General features: G+C 44.3%; 1 protein-coding gene across 1 annotated transcript in view; it reads right to left on the minus strand.

Moving 5' to 3' along the window:
- The window catches only part of usp21 (ubiquitin specific peptidase 21), a 35856-nt gene extending 20306 nt beyond the window's left edge, over positions 1-15550 (minus strand). The window contains exon 1 of the mRNA XM_036947828.1: positions 15149-15550. The gene's annotated coding sequence lies outside the window, so the exon portion shown is untranslated. The remainder of the gene's footprint in view (positions 1-15148) is intronic.
- Between the last annotated feature and the right edge of the window lie 531 nt (positions 15551-16081).

Genomic DNA, 16081 nt, shown 5'->3' on the forward strand with positions numbered 1-16081 from the left:
TGGTGAGGCACCAGGGGATCCTCCCTACCAGGACCCTGGTGAGGCACCAGGGGATCCTCCCTACCAGGACCCTGGTGAGGCACCAGGGGATCATTCCTACCAAGACCCTGGTGATGCTCCAGGGGATCCACTCTACCAGGACCCTGGTGAGGCACCAGGGGATCCTCCCTACCAGGACCCTGGTGAGGCACCAGGGGATCCTCTCTACCAGTACTCTGGTGAGGCACCAGGGGATCCTCCCTACCAGGACCCTGGTGAGGCACCAGGGGATCCTCCTTACCAGGACCCTGGTGAGGCACCAGGGGATCCTCCCTACCAGGACCCTGGTGAGGCACCAGGGGATCCTCCCTACCAGGACCCTGGTGAGGCTCCAAGGGATCCACTCTACCAGGACCCTGGTGAGGCACCAGGGGTTCCTCCCTACCAGTACTCTGGTGAGGCACCAGGGGATCCTCCCTACCAGTACTCTGGTGAGGCACCAGGGGATCCTCCCTACCAGTACTCTGGTGAGGCACCAGGGGATCCTCCCTACCAGGACCCTGGTGAGGCACCAGGGGATCCTCCCTACCAGGATCCTGGTGAGGCACCAGGGGATCCTCTCTACCAGTACTCTGGTGAGGCACCAGGGGATCCTCCCTACCAGGACCCTGGTGAGGCACCAGGGGATCCTCCTTACCAGGACCCTGGTGAGGCACCAGGGGATCCTCCCTACCAGGACCCTGGTGAGGCACCAGGGGATCCTCCCTACCAGGACCCTGGTGAGGCTCCAAGGGATCCACTCTACCAGGACCCTGGTGAGGCACCAGGGGTTCCTCCCTACCAGTACTCTGGTGAGGCACCAGGGGATCCTCCCTACCAGTACTCTGGTGAGGCACCAGGGGATCCTCCCTACCAGTACTCTGGTGAGGCACCAGGGGATCCTCCCTACCAGGACCCTGGTGAGGCACCAGGGGATCCTCCCTACCAGGATCCTGGTGAGGCACCAGGGGATCCTCTCTACCAGGACCCTGGTGAGGCTCCAAGGGATCCTCTCTACCAGGACCCTGGTGAGGCTCCAGGACACTGGTGAGGCTCCAGGGGATCCTCCCTAACAGGACCCTGGTGATGCTCCAGGGGATCCTCCCTACCAGGACCCTGGTGATGCTCCAGGGGATCCTCCCTACCAAGACCCTGGTGAGGCACCAGGGATCCTCCCTACCAGGACCCTGGTGAGGCTCCAGGGGATCCTCCCTACCAAGACCCTGGTGAGGCACCAGGGGATCCTCCCTACCAGGACCCTGGTGAGGCACCAGGGGATCCTCCCTACCAGGACCCTGGTGAGGCACCAGGGGATCCTCCCTACCAGGACCCTGGTGAGGCACCAGGGGATCCTCCCTACCAGGATCCTGGTGAGGCACCAGGGGATCCTCTCTACCAGGACCCTGGTGAGGCTCCAAGGGATCCTCTCCACCAGGACCCTGGTGAGGCTCCAGGGGACCCTCTCTACCAGGACACTGGTGAGGCTCCAGGGGATCCTCCCTACCAGGACCCTGGTGATGCTCCAGGGGATCCTCCCTACCAGGACCCTGGTGATGCTCCAGGGGATCCTCCCTACCAAGACCCTGGTGAGGCACCAGGGGATCCTCCCTACCAGGATCCTGGTGAGGCACCAGGGGATCCTCCCTACCAGGACCCTGGTGAGGCACCAGGGGATCATTCCTACCAAGACCCTGGTGAGGCTCCAAGGGATCCACTCTACCAGGACCCTGGTGAGGCACCAGGGGATCCTCCCTACCAGGACCCTGGTGAGGCACCAGGGGATCCTCCCTACCAGGACCCTGGTGAGGCACCAGGGGATCCTCTCTACCAGTACTCTGGTGAGGCACCAGGGGATCCTCCCTACCAGGACCCTGGTGAGGCTCCAGGGGATCCTCCCTACCAAGACCCTGGTGAGGCACCAGGGGATCCTCCCTACCAGGACCCTGGTGAGGCACCAGGGGATCCTCCCTACCAGGACCGTGGTGAGGCACCAGGGGATCCTCCCTACCAGGACCCTGGTGAGGCACCAGGGGATCCTCCCTACCAGGACCCTGGTGAGGCACCAGGGGATCATTCCTACCAAGACCCTGGTGATGCTCCAGGGGATCCACTCTACCAGGACCCTGGTGAGGCACCAGGGGATCCTCCCTACCAGGACCCTGGTGAGGCACCAGGGGATCCTCTCTACCAGTACTCTGGTGAGGCACCAGGGGATCCTCCCTACCAGGACCCTGGTGAGGCACCAGGGGATCCTCCTTACCAGGACCCTGGTGAGGCACCAGGGGATCCTCCCTACCAGGACCCTGGTGAGGCACCAGGGGATCCTCCCTACCAGGACCCTGGTGAGGCTCCAAGGGATCCACTCTACCAGGACCCTGGTGAGGCACCAGGGGTTCCTCCCTACCAGTACTCTGGTGAGGCACCAGGGGATCCTCCCTACCAGTACTCTGGTGAGGCACCAGGGGATCCTCCCTACCAGTACTCTGGTGAGGCACCAGGGGATCCTCCCTACCAGGACCCTGGTGAGGCACCAGGGGATCCTCCCTACCAGGATCCTGGTGAGGCACCAGGGGATCCTCTCTACCAGTACTCTGGTGAGGCACCAGGGGATCCTCCCTACCAGGACCCTGGTGAGGCACCAGGGGATCCTCCTTACCAGGACCCTGGTGAGGCACCAGGGGATCCTCCCTACCAGGACCCTGGTGAGGCACCAGGGGATCCTCCCTACCAGGACCCTGGTGAGGCTCCAAGGGATCCACTCTACCAGGACCCTGGTGAGGCACCAGGGGTTCCTCCCTACCAGTACTCTGGTGAGGCACCAGGGGATCCTCCCTACCAGTACTCTGGTGAGGCACCAGGGGATCCTCCCTACCAGTACTCTGGTGAGGCACCAGGGGATCCTCCCTACCAGGACCCTGGTGAGGCACCAGGGGATCCTCCCTACCAGGATCCTGGTGAGGCACCAGGGGATCCTCTCTACCAGGACCCTGGTGAGGCTCCAAGGGATCCTCTCTACCAGGACCCTGGTGAGGCTCCAGGACACTGGTGAGGCTCCAGGGGATCCTCCCTAACAGGACCCTGGTGATGCTCCAGGGGATCCTCCCTACCAGGACCCTGGTGATGCTCCAGGGGATCCTCCCTACCAAGACCCTGGTGAGGCACCAGGGATCCTCCCTACCAGGACCCTGGTGAGGCTCCAGGGGATCCTCCCTACCAAGACCCTGGTGAGGCACCAGGGGATCCTCCCTACCAGGACCCTGGTGAGGCACCAGGGGATCCTCCCTACCAGGACCCTGGTGAGGCTCCAAGGGATCCACTCTACCAGGACCCTGGTGAGGCACCAGGGGATCCTCCCTACCAGTACTCTGGTGAGGCACCAGGGGATCCTCCCTACCAGGACCCTGGTGAGGCACCAGGGGATCCTCTCTACCAGTACTCTGGTGAGGCACCAGGGGATCCTCCCTACCAGGACCCTGGTGAGGCACCAGGGGATCCTCTCTACCAGGACCCTGGTGAGGCTCCAAGGGATCCACTCTACCAGGACCCTGGTGAGGCACCAGGGGATCCTCCCTACCAGGACCCTGGTGAGGCACCAGGGAATCCTCCCTACCAGGACCCTGGTGAGGCACCAGGGGATCCTCCCTACCAGGACCCTGGTGAGGCTCCAAGGGATCCACTCTACCAGGACCCTGGTGAGGCACCAGGGGATCCTCCCTACCAGTACTCTGGTGAGGCACCAGGGGATCCTCCCTACCAAGACCCTGGAGCCTCACCAGGGTATCCTCCCTACCAGTACTCTGGTGAGGCACCAGGGGATCCTCCCTACCAGTACTCTGGTGAGGCACCAGGGGATCCTCCCTACCAGTACTCTGGTGAGGCACCAGGGGATCCTCCCTACCAGTACTCTGGTGAGGCACCAGGGGATCATCCCTACCAGGACCCTGGTGAGGCACCAGGGGATCCTCCCTACCAGTACTCTGGTGAGGCACCAGGGGATCCTCCCTACCAGTACTCTGGTGAGGCACCAGGGGATCCTCCCTACCAGTACTCTGGTGAGGCACCAGGGGATCCTCCCTACCAGTACTCTGGTGAGGCACCAGGGGATCCTCCCTACCAGTACTCTGGTGAGGCACCAGGGGATCATCCCTACCAGTACTCTGGTGAGGCACCAGGGGATCATCCCTACCAGGACCCTGGTGAGGCACCAGGGGATCCTCCCTACCAGTACTCTGGTGAGGCACCAGGGGATCCTCCCTACCAGGACCCTGGTGAGGCACCAGGGGATCCTCCCTACCAGTACTCTGGTGAGGCTCCAAGGGATCCTCTCTACCAGGACCCTGGTGAGGCTCCAGGGGATCCTCTCTACCAGGACCCTGGTGAGGCTCCAGGGGACCCTCTCTACCAGTACCCTGGTGAGGCTCCAGGGGATCCTCTCTACCAGTACCCTGGTGAGGCTCCAGGGGATCCTCTCTACCAGGACCCTGGTGAGGCTCCAGGGGATCCTCTCTACCAGGACCCTGGTGAGGCTCCAGGGGATCCTCTCTACCAGGACCCTGGTGAGGCTCCAGGGGATCCTCTCTACCAGGACCCTGGTGAGGCTCCAAGGGATCCTCTCTACCAGGACCCTGGTGAGGCTCCAAGGGATCCTCTCTACCAGGACCCTGGTGAGGCTCCAGGGGATCCTCTCTACCAGGACCCTGGTGATAGTGGTGAGGAAAAATAGCTGTTTTTTTCGACTTGGCGGTGATCTAACATAATCATATGTTGTGCTTTAGCTGTAAAACATTTTTGAAATCGGACACGATGGGTAGATTAACAAGATGTTTATCTTTCATTTGCTGTATTGGACTTGTTAATGTGTGAAAGTTACATATTTCAACAAAAAAAAGGGAATTTCGCACGCTGCCTTTTCGGCAGAATGTTGTCGAGGTGTTCCGCTAGCGGAATGTTGTCGAGGTGTTCCGCTAGCGGAATGTTGTCGAGGTGTTCCGCTAGCGGAATGTTGTCGAGGTGTTCCGCTAGCGGAATGTTGTCGAGGTGTTCCGCTAGCGGAATGTTGTCGAGGTGTTCCGCTAGCGTAACCCCTGCGCTAGAGAGGATAAGCTACCCAGGAAAGGGCTGAAAATAACCCATATTAATATATGTAGCCTTAGAAATAAGGTTCATGAAATCAAATACGTAACATTCATTTACTGGCCATCTCTGAAACTCACTTAGATAATTCATTTGATGAAACAGCAGTAGCAATACAAGGATATAACATCTATAGAAAAGACAGGAATGTTTATGGGGGAGGTGTTGCTGTATATTCAGAGTCATATCCCTGTAATGTTTATAGGGGAGGTGTTGTTGTATATAGTCAGAGCCATATCCCTGTATTGTTTATAGAGGAGGTGTTGTATATATTCAGAGTCATATCCCTGTAATGTTTATAGGGGAGGTGTTGCTGTATAGTCAGAGTCATATCCCAGTAATGTTTATAGGGGAGGTGTTGTTGTATATAGTCAGAGCCATATCCCTGTAATGTTTATAGGGGAGGTGTTGCTGTATATATTCAGAGCCATATCCCTGTAATGTTTATAGGGGAGGTGTTGTTGTATATATTCAGTCATATCCCTGTAATGTTTATAGGGGAGGTGTTGTATATATTCAGACCCTGTAATGTTTATAGGGGAGGTGTTGTTGTGTATATTCAGAGCCATATCCCTGTAATGTTTATAGGGGAGGTGTTGTATATATTCAGAGTCATATCCCTGTAATGTTTATAGGGGAGGTGTTGCTGTATAGTCAGAGTCATATCCCAGTAATGTTTATAGGGGAGGTGTTGTTGTATATAGTCAGAGCCATATCCCTGTAATGTTTATAGGGGAGGTGTTGCTGTATATATTCAGAGCCATATCCCTGTAATGTTTATAGGGGAGGTGTTGTTGTATATATTCAGTCATATCCCTGTAATGTTTATAGGGGAGGTGTTGTATATATTCAGACCCTGTAATGTTTATAGGGGAGGTGTTGTTGTGTATATTCAGAGCCATATCCCTGTAATGTTTATAGGGGAGGTGTTGTATATATTCAGAGCCATATCCCTGTAATGTTTATAGGGGAGGTGTTGCTGTATATTCAGAGCCATATCCCTGTAATGTTTATAGGGGAGGTGTTGTTGTATATAGTCAGAGCCATATCCCTGTAATGTTTATAGGGGAGGTGTTGTTGTATATATTCAGAGCCATATCCCTGTAATGTTTATAGGGGAGGTGTTGTATATATTCAGAGCCATATCCATGTAATGTTTATAGGGGAGGTGTTGTATATATTCAGAGCCATATCCCTGTAATGTTTATAAGGGAGGTGTTGTATATATTCAGAGCCATATCCCTGTAGCATTAGTATGGTATTGGTTATAGTGGTAGTTATAGCGGTAGTTATAGTGGTAGTTATAGAATTAGTATGGTATTGGTTATAGTGGTAGTTATAGCATTAGTAAGGTATTAGTTATGGTGGTAGTTATAGTGGTAGTTATAGAATTAGTATGGTATTGGTTATAGTGGTAGTTATAGCATTAGTAAGGTATTAGTTATGGTGGTAGTTATAGTGGTAGTTATAGCATTAGTATGGTATTGGTTATAGTGGTAGTTATAGCATTAGTAAGGTATTAGTTATGGTGGTAGTTATAGTGGTAGTTATAGCATTAGTATGGTATTGGTTATAGTGGTAGTTATAGCATTAGTATGGTATTGGTTATAGTGGTAGATACAGTGCCTTGCGAAAGTATTCGGCCCCCTTGAACTTTGCGACCTTTTGCCACATTTCAGGCTTCAAACATAAAGATATAAAACTATTTTTTTGTGAGGAATCAACAACAAGTGGGACACAATCATGAAGTGGAACGACATTTATTGGATATTTCAAACTTTTTTAACAAATCAAAAACTGAAAAATTGGGCGTGCAAAATTATTCAGCCCCCTTAAGTTAATACTTTGTAGCGCCACCTTTTGCTGCGATTACAGCTGTAAGTCGCTTGGGGTATGTCTCTATCAGTTTTGCACATCGAGAGACTGACATTTTTTCCCATTCCTCCTTGCAAAACAGCTCGAGCTCAGTGAGGTTGGATGGAGAGCATTTGTGAACAGCAGTTTTCAGTTCTTTCCACAGATTCTCGATTGGATTCAGGTCTGGACTTTGACTTGGCCATTCTAACACCTGGATATGTTTATTTTTGAACCATTCCATTGTAGATTTTGCTTTATGTTTTGGATCATTGTCTTGTTGGAAGACAAATCTCCATCCCAGTCTCAGGTCTTTTGCAGACTCCATCAGGTTTTCTTCCAGAATGGTCCTGTATTTGGCTCCATCCATCTTCCCATCAATTTTAACCATCTTCCCTGTCCCTGCTGAAGAAAAGCAGGCCCAAACCATGATGCTGCCACCACCATGTTTGACAGTGGGGATGGTGTGTTCAGCTGTGTTGCTTTTACGCCAAACATAACGTTTTGCATTGTTGCCAAAAAGTTCAATTTTGGTTTCATCTGACCAGAGCACCTTCTTCCACATGTTTGGTGTGTCTCCCAGGTGGCTTGTGGCAAACTTTAAACAACACTTTTTATGGATATCTTTAAGAAATTGCTTTCTTCTTGCCACTCTTCCATAAAGGCCAGATTTGTGCAATATACGACTGATTGTTGTCCTATGGACAGAGTCTCCCACCTCAGCTGTAGATCTCTGCAGTTCATCCAGAGTGATCATGGGCCTCTTGGCTGCATCTCTGATCAGTCTTCTCCTTGTATGAGCTGAAAGTTTAGAGGGACGGCCAGGTCTTGTGGTCAGTGGTCTGATACTCCTTCCATTTCAATATTATCGCTTGCACAGTGCTCCTTGGGATGTTTAAAGCTTGGGAAATCTTTTTGTATCCAAATCCGGCTTTAAACTTCTTCACAACAGTATCTCGGACCTGCCTGGTGTTTTCCTTGTTCTTCATGATGCTCTCTGCGCTTTTAACGGACCTCTGAGACTATCACAGTGCAGGTGCATTTATACGGAGACTTGATTACACATAGGTGGATTGTATTTATCATCATTAGTAATTTAGGTCAACATTGGATCATTCAGAGATCCTCACTGAACTTCTGGAGAGAGTTTGCTGCATTGAAAGTAAAGGGGCTGAATAATTTTGCACGCCCAATTTTTCAGTTTTTGATTTGTTAAAAAAGTTTGAAATATCCAATAAATGTCGTTCCACTTCATGATTGTGTCCCACTTGTTGTTGATTCTTCACAAAAAAATACAGTTTTATATCTTTATGTTTGAAGCCTGAAATGTGGCAAAAGGTCGCAAAGTTCAAGGGGGCCGAATACTTTCGCAAGGCACTGTATAGTGGTAGTTATAGCATTAGTATGGTATTGGTTATAGTGGTAGTTATAGCATTAGTATGGTATTGGTTATAGTGGTACTTATAGCATTAGTATGGTATTGGTTATAGTGGTAGTTATAGCATTAGTATGGTATTGGTTATAGTGGTAGTTATAGCATTAGTATGGTATTGGTTATAGTTGTAGATATAGTGGTAGTTATAGCATTAGTATGGTATTGGTTATAGTTACAGTGGTAGTTATAGCATTAGTAAGGTATTAGTTCTAGTGGTAGTAATATCATTAGTATGGTATTGGTTATAGTGGTAGTTATAGCATTAGTATGGTATTAGTTATAGTGATAGTTATAGTGGTAGTTATAGCATTAGTATGGTATTAGTTATAGTGGTAGTTATAGTGGTAGTTATAGCATTAGTATGGTATTAGTTATAGTGGTAGTTATAGTGGTAGTTATAGCATTAGTATGGTGGTAGTTATAGTGGTAGTTATAGCATTAGTATGGTATTAGTTATAGTGGTAGTTATAGTGGTAGTTATAGCATTAGTATGGTATTAGTTATAGTGGTAGTTATAGTGGTAGTTATAGTGGTAGTTATAGCATTAGTATGGTATTAGTTATAGTGGTAGTTATAGCATTAGTATGGTATTGGTTATAGTGGTAGATATAGTGGTAGTTATATTATTAGTATGGTATTGGTTATAGTGGTAGTTATAGTGGTAGTTATAGTGGTAGTTATAGCATTATTATGGTATTAGTTATAGTGGTAGTTATAGCATTAGTATGGTATTAGTTATAGTGGTAGTTATAGTGGTAGTTATAGCATTATTATGGTATTAGTTATAGTGGTAGTTATAGCATTAGTATGGTATTAGTTATAGTGGTAGTTATAGTGGTAGTTATAGCATTAGTATGGTATTAGTTATAGTGGTAGTTATAGCATTAGTATGGTATTGGTTATAGTGGTAGATATAGTGGTAGTTATAGCATTAGTATGGTATTAGTTATAGTGGTAGTTATAGCATTAGTATGGTATTGGTTATAGTGGTAGTTATAGTGGTAGTTATAGCATTAGTATGGTATTAGTTATAGTGGTAGTTATAGTGGTAGTTATAGCATTATTATGGTATTAGTTATAGTGGTAGTTATAGCATTAGTATGGTATTAGTTATAGTGGTAGTTATAGTGGTAGTTATAGCATTAGTATGGTATTAGTTATAGTGGTAGTTATAGCATTAGTATGGTATTGGTTATAGTGGTAGATATAGTGGTAGTTATAGCATTAGTATGGTATTAGTTATAGTGGTAGTTATAGTGGTAGTTATAGCATTAGTATGGTATTGGTTATAGTGGTAGTTATAGTGGTAGTTATAGCATTAGTATGGTATTAGTTATAGTGGTAGTTATAGTGGTAGTTATAGCATTAGTATGGTATTGGTTATAGTGGTAGTTATAGTGGTAGTTATAGCATTAGTATGGTATTGGTTATAGTGGTAGTTATAGTGGTAGTTATAGCATTAGTATGGTATTAGTTATAGTGGTAGTTATAGCATTAGTATGGTATTGGTTATAGTGGTAGATATAGTGGTAGTTATAGCATTAGTATGGTATTGGTTATAGTGGTAGTTATAGTGGTAGTTATAGTGGTAGTTATAGCATTAGTATGGTATTAGTTATAGTGGTAGTTATAGCATTAGTATGGTATTAGTTATAGTGGTAGTTATAGCATTAGTATGGTATTGGTTATAGTGGTAGTTATAGTGGTAGTTATAGCATTAGTATGGTATTAATTATAGTGGTAGTTATAGTGGTAGTTATAGCATTAGTATGGTATTGGTTATAGTGGTAGTTATAGTGGTAGTTATAGTGGTAGTTATAGCATTAGTATGGTATTAGTTATAGTGGTAGTTATAGTGGTAGTTATAGCATTAGTATGGTATTAGTTATAGTGGTAGTTATAGCATTAGTATGGTATTAGTTATAGTGGTAGTTATAGCATTAGTATGGTATTGGTTATAGTGGTAGTTATAGTGGTAGTTATAGCATTAGTATGGTATTAGTTATAGTGGTAGTTATAGTGGTAGTTATAGCATTAGTATGGTATTGGTTATAGTGGTAGTTATAGTGGTAGTTATAGCATTAGTATGGTATTAGTTATAGTGGTAGTTATAGTGGTAGTTATAGCATTAGTATGGTATTGGTTATAGTGGTAGTTATAGCATTAGTATGGTATTGGTTATAGTGGTAGTTATAGTGGTAGTTATAGCATTAGTATGGTATTGGTTATAGTGGTAGTTATAGCATTAGTATGGTATTGGTTATAGTGGTAGTTATAGTGGTAGTTATAGCATTAGTATGGTATTGGTTATAGTGGTAGTTATAGTGGTAGTTATAGCATTAGTATGGTATTGGTTATAGTGGTAGTTATAGCATTAGTATGGTATTGGTTATAGTGGTAGTTATAGTGGTAGTTATAGCGTTAGTATGGTATTGGTTATAGTGGTAGTTATAGCATTAGTATGGTATTGGTTATAGTGGTAGTTATAGTGGTAGTTATAGCGTTAGTATGGTATTGGTTATAGTGGTAGATATTTGGAAATGTAATAAAAAAATAGTTAGTGTGGGAGAGGTGGAAAAATTATTGTTATCGATCAATAATGACAAACCTCCTGACATTGACAACTTAGACGGTAAGCTACTGAGGATGGTAGCTGACTATAGCCACTCCTATCTGTCATATCTTTAATCTGAGTCTAGAGGAAAGTCTTTGTCCTCAGGCCTGAAGGGAAGCCAAAGTCATTACGCTACCCCTTTACTGGTTCTAACAGTAGACCTATCAGCTTGCTGCCAGCTCATAGCAAACTGTTGGAAAAAATTGTGTTTAACCAAATACAATGCTATCTCTTTTAACAAATTAACAACAGATTTTTTAGCATGCTTATAGAGAAGGGCCCTCAACATGTACTGCACTAATACAAATGAATGATGATTGGTGGAAAGTAATTGATCATTAGAAGATTGTGGGATCTGTACTGTTGGATTTCAGTGCATTCTTTGATATTATTGACCATAACATAACTTATGTGTTATGGCTTTTCAACCTCTGCCATATCGTGGATTCAGAGACATCTATCTAGAAGAACTCAGAGGGTTTTCAACCTCTGCCATATCGTGGATTCAGAGACATCTATCTAGAAGAACTCAGAGGGTTTTCTTCAATGGAAGCTTCTCTAAAGTCAAACATGTAAAGTGTGGTGTACCGCAAGGCAGCTCTCTAGGCCCTCTACTCTTTTCTATTTTTACAAATGACCTGCCACTGGCATTAAACAAAGCATGTGTGTCCATGTATCAGCAACCACAGCTAATGAAGTCACTGAAACCCTGCAGTCTGTTTTGGAATGGGTGGCCAGTAATAAACTGTCCCTGAACATCTCTAAAACTAAGAGCATTGTATTTGGTAGAAATCATTCTCTACGTTCTAGACCTCTGCTTAATCTGGTAATGCATGGTGTGGCTGTTGTACAAGTTGAGGAGACTAAATTACTTGGTGTTTCCTTAGATTGTAAACTGTCATGGTCAAAACATATAGATTCAATGGGTGTAAAGATGGGGAGAGGTCTGTCCGTAATAAAGAGATGCTCTGCTTTTTTTGACACCACACTGTAAAGGCTCTAGTTTTGTCTGATCTTGATTATTGTCCAGTCGTGTGGTCCAGTGCTTCAAGGAAACACCTAGTTAAGCTGCAGCTGGAACAGAACAGAGCGGCACGTTTTGCTCTTCATTGTAATCAGAGGGCTGATATAAATACTATGCATGACAGTCTCTCTTGGCTAAGAGTTGAGGAGAGACTGACTGCATCACTTCTTTTTCTTATGAAGCATTAATGTCTTGAAAATCCCAAATTGTTTACATAGTAATTTTACACACAGCTCTGACATGCACACTTATCCCACCAGACACGCCACCAGGGGTCTTTTCACAGTCTCAAAATACAGAACAAATTTCAAGAAAGTGTACAGTATTATATAGAGCCCTTATTGCATGGAACTTCCTTCCATCTCATATTGATCAAATTAACAGCGAACCTGGTTTCAAAAAACAGATAAAGCAACACCTCACGGCACAACGTCTCTCCCCTACTTGACCTACATAGTGTGTGTGTATGCATTGATATGTAGGCTACGTGTGCCTTTACATTTTTTTTATGTAGTTCTGTTCTAGAGCTGTTCTTGTCTATTAATGTTCTGTATTATGTTTCATGTTTTGTGGAACCCAGGAAGAGTAGCTGCTGCTTTTACAACAGCTAATGAGGATCCTAATACATTTCCAAATATCTACCACTATAACCAAAACCATACTAATGCTATAACTACCACTATAACCAATACCATACTAATGCTATAACTACCACTATAACTACCACTATAACTACCACTATAACTACCACTATAACTAATACCATACTAATGCTATAACTACCACTATAACTACCACTATAACTACCACTATAACTAATACCATACTAATGCTATAACTACCACTATAACCAATACCATACTAATGCTATAACTACCACTATAACTACCACTATAACTAATACCATACTAATGCTATAACTACCACTATAACTACCACTATAACTAATACCATACTAATGCTATAACTACCACTACCACTATAACTAATACCATACTAATGCTATAACTACCACTATAACCAATACCATACTAATGCTATAACTACCACTATAACCAATACCATACTAATGCTATAACTACCACTATAACCAATACCATACTAATGCTATAACTACCACTATAACTACCACTATAACTAATACCATACTAATGCTATAACTACCACTATAACTACCACTATAACTAATACCATACTAATGCAATAACTACCACTATAACTACCACTATAACCAATACCATACTAATGCTATAACTACCACTATAACTACCACTATAACCAATACCATACTAATGCTATAACTACCACTAGAACTAATACCTTACTAATGCTATAACTACCACTCTAACCAATACCATACTAATGCTATAACTACCACTAGAACTAACACCATACTAATGCTATAACTACCACTATAACCAATACCATACTAATGATATTACTACCACTAGAACTAATACCTTACTAATGCTATAACTACCACTATAACTACCACTATAACTAATACCTTACTAATGCTATAACTACCACTATAACTACCACTATAACTAATACCATACTAATGCTATAACTACCACTATAACTACCACTATAACTAATACCATACTAATGCAATAACTACCACTATAACTACCACTATAACCAATACCATACTAATGCTATAACTACCACTATAACTACCACTATAACCAATACCATACTAATGCTATAACTACCACTAGAACTAATACCTTACTAATGCTATAACTACCACTATAACAAATACCATACTAATGCTATAACTACCACTATAACCAATACCATACTAATGATATTACTACCACTATAACTACCACTATAACTACCACTATAACTACCACTATAACTACCACTATAACTAATACCATACTAATGCTATAACTACCACTATAACTACCACTATAACTAATACCATACTAATGCAATAACTACCACTATAACTACCACTATAACCAATACCATACTAATGCTATAACTACCACTATAACTACCACTATAACAAATACCATACTAATGCTATAACTACCACTATAACTACCACTATAACTAATACCATACTAATGCTATAACTACCACTATAACTACCACTAGAACTAACACCATACTAATGCTATAACTACCACTATAACCAATACCATACTAATGATATTACTACCACTAGAACTAATACCTTACTAATGCTATAACTACCACTATAACTACCACTATAACTAATACCTTACTAATGCTATAACTACCACTATAACTACCACTATAACTAATACCATACTAATGCTATAACTACCACTATAACCAATACCATACTAATGCTATAACTACCACTAGAACTGCCACTATAACCAATACCATACTAATGCTATAACTACCACTAGAACCATACTAATGCTATAACTACCACTATAACTACCACTATAACTAATACCATACTAATGCTATAACTACCACTATAACTACCACTATAACTAATACCATACTAATGCTATAACTACCACAATAACTACCACTATAACCAATACCATACTACTACTATAACTACCACTATAACCAATACCATACTAATGCTATAACTACCACTAGAACTAATACCTTACTAATGCTATAACTACCACTATAACTACCACTATAACTAATACCATACTAATGCTATAACTACCACTATAACTACCACTATAACTAATACCTTACTAATGCTATAACTACCAGTATAACTAATACCATACTAATGCTATAACTACCACTAGAACTACCACTATAACTAATACTATAACCATACTAATGCTATAACTACCACTATAACTACCACTTTAACCATAATAATGCTATAACTACCACTATAACCATACTAATGCTATAACTACCACTATAACTACCACTTTAACCATAATAATGCTATAACTACCACTATAACCATACTAATGCTATAACTACCACTATAACCATACTAATGCTATAACTACCACTAGAACCATACTAATGCTATAACTACCACTAGAACTACCACTATAACTAATACTATAACTAATACTTTAAAACATGACCAGACAGAACTTACCTGGTTGTTTAATTGATATATCTCCTCTACTCCAACCATGACCCGCTGTAATGCTGTAGTCTGTCAGGTCTCCAACCATCACCGGCTGTAGTCTGTCAGGTCTCCAACCATCACCGGCTGTAATGCTGTAGTCTGTCAGGTCTCCAACCATCACCGGCTGTAGTCTGTCAGGTCTCCAACCATCACCGGCTGTAGTCTGTCAGGTCTCCAACCATCACCGGCTGTAGTCTGTCAGGTCTCCAACCATCACCGGCTGTAATGCTGTAGTCTGTCAGGTCTCCAACCATCACCGGCTGTAGTCTGTCAGGTCTCCAACCATCACCGGCTGTAGTCTGTCAGGTCTCCAACCATCACCGGCTGTAATGCTGTAGTCTGTCAGGTCTCCAACCATCACCGGCTGTAGTCTGTCAGGTCTCCAACCATCACCGGCTGTAATGCTGTAGTCTGTCAGGTCTCCAACCATCACCGGCTGTAATGCTGTAGTCTGTCAGGTCTCCAACCATCACCGGCTGTAGTCTGTCAGGTCTCCAACCATCACTGGCTGTAATACTGTATAGCGTGTCTATCAGGTAGGGGACATCACCTGTTTGGGGTGTAATGCTGTATATTCTGTCAGATAGGGGACGTCTCTAGTTTCTCCTAATGCTGTAATTCTCTCCTGTCCTGACACGGTCACGCCCTCCCCTAAATAACCGCTCACACAGAGAGAGAGAGCGAGGGCGAGTCAGAGATAATCATGCCTAATCTTTCCGTCTAAACTTAGCTGTCTCTGTCCCTACCCTCTTACTGTAGCTTAGACCTCAATGGGAACATACCACACATGGATAAACAGGGGATCTACTCAGCTCTGTGAGAGAAGTCTCTTAAACTTTATTTTTCATTTTTTAGAAGTGCCGCTTTTATTTACATTATTTGTCCAATGGATGTTAAATG

This window comes from Oncorhynchus mykiss, chromosome 16 (genome assembly GCF_013265735.2).
Source record: "Oncorhynchus mykiss isolate Arlee chromosome 16, USDA_OmykA_1.1, whole genome shotgun sequence".
Lineage (NCBI taxonomy): Eukaryota > Metazoa > Chordata > Actinopteri > Salmoniformes > Salmonidae > Oncorhynchus > Oncorhynchus mykiss.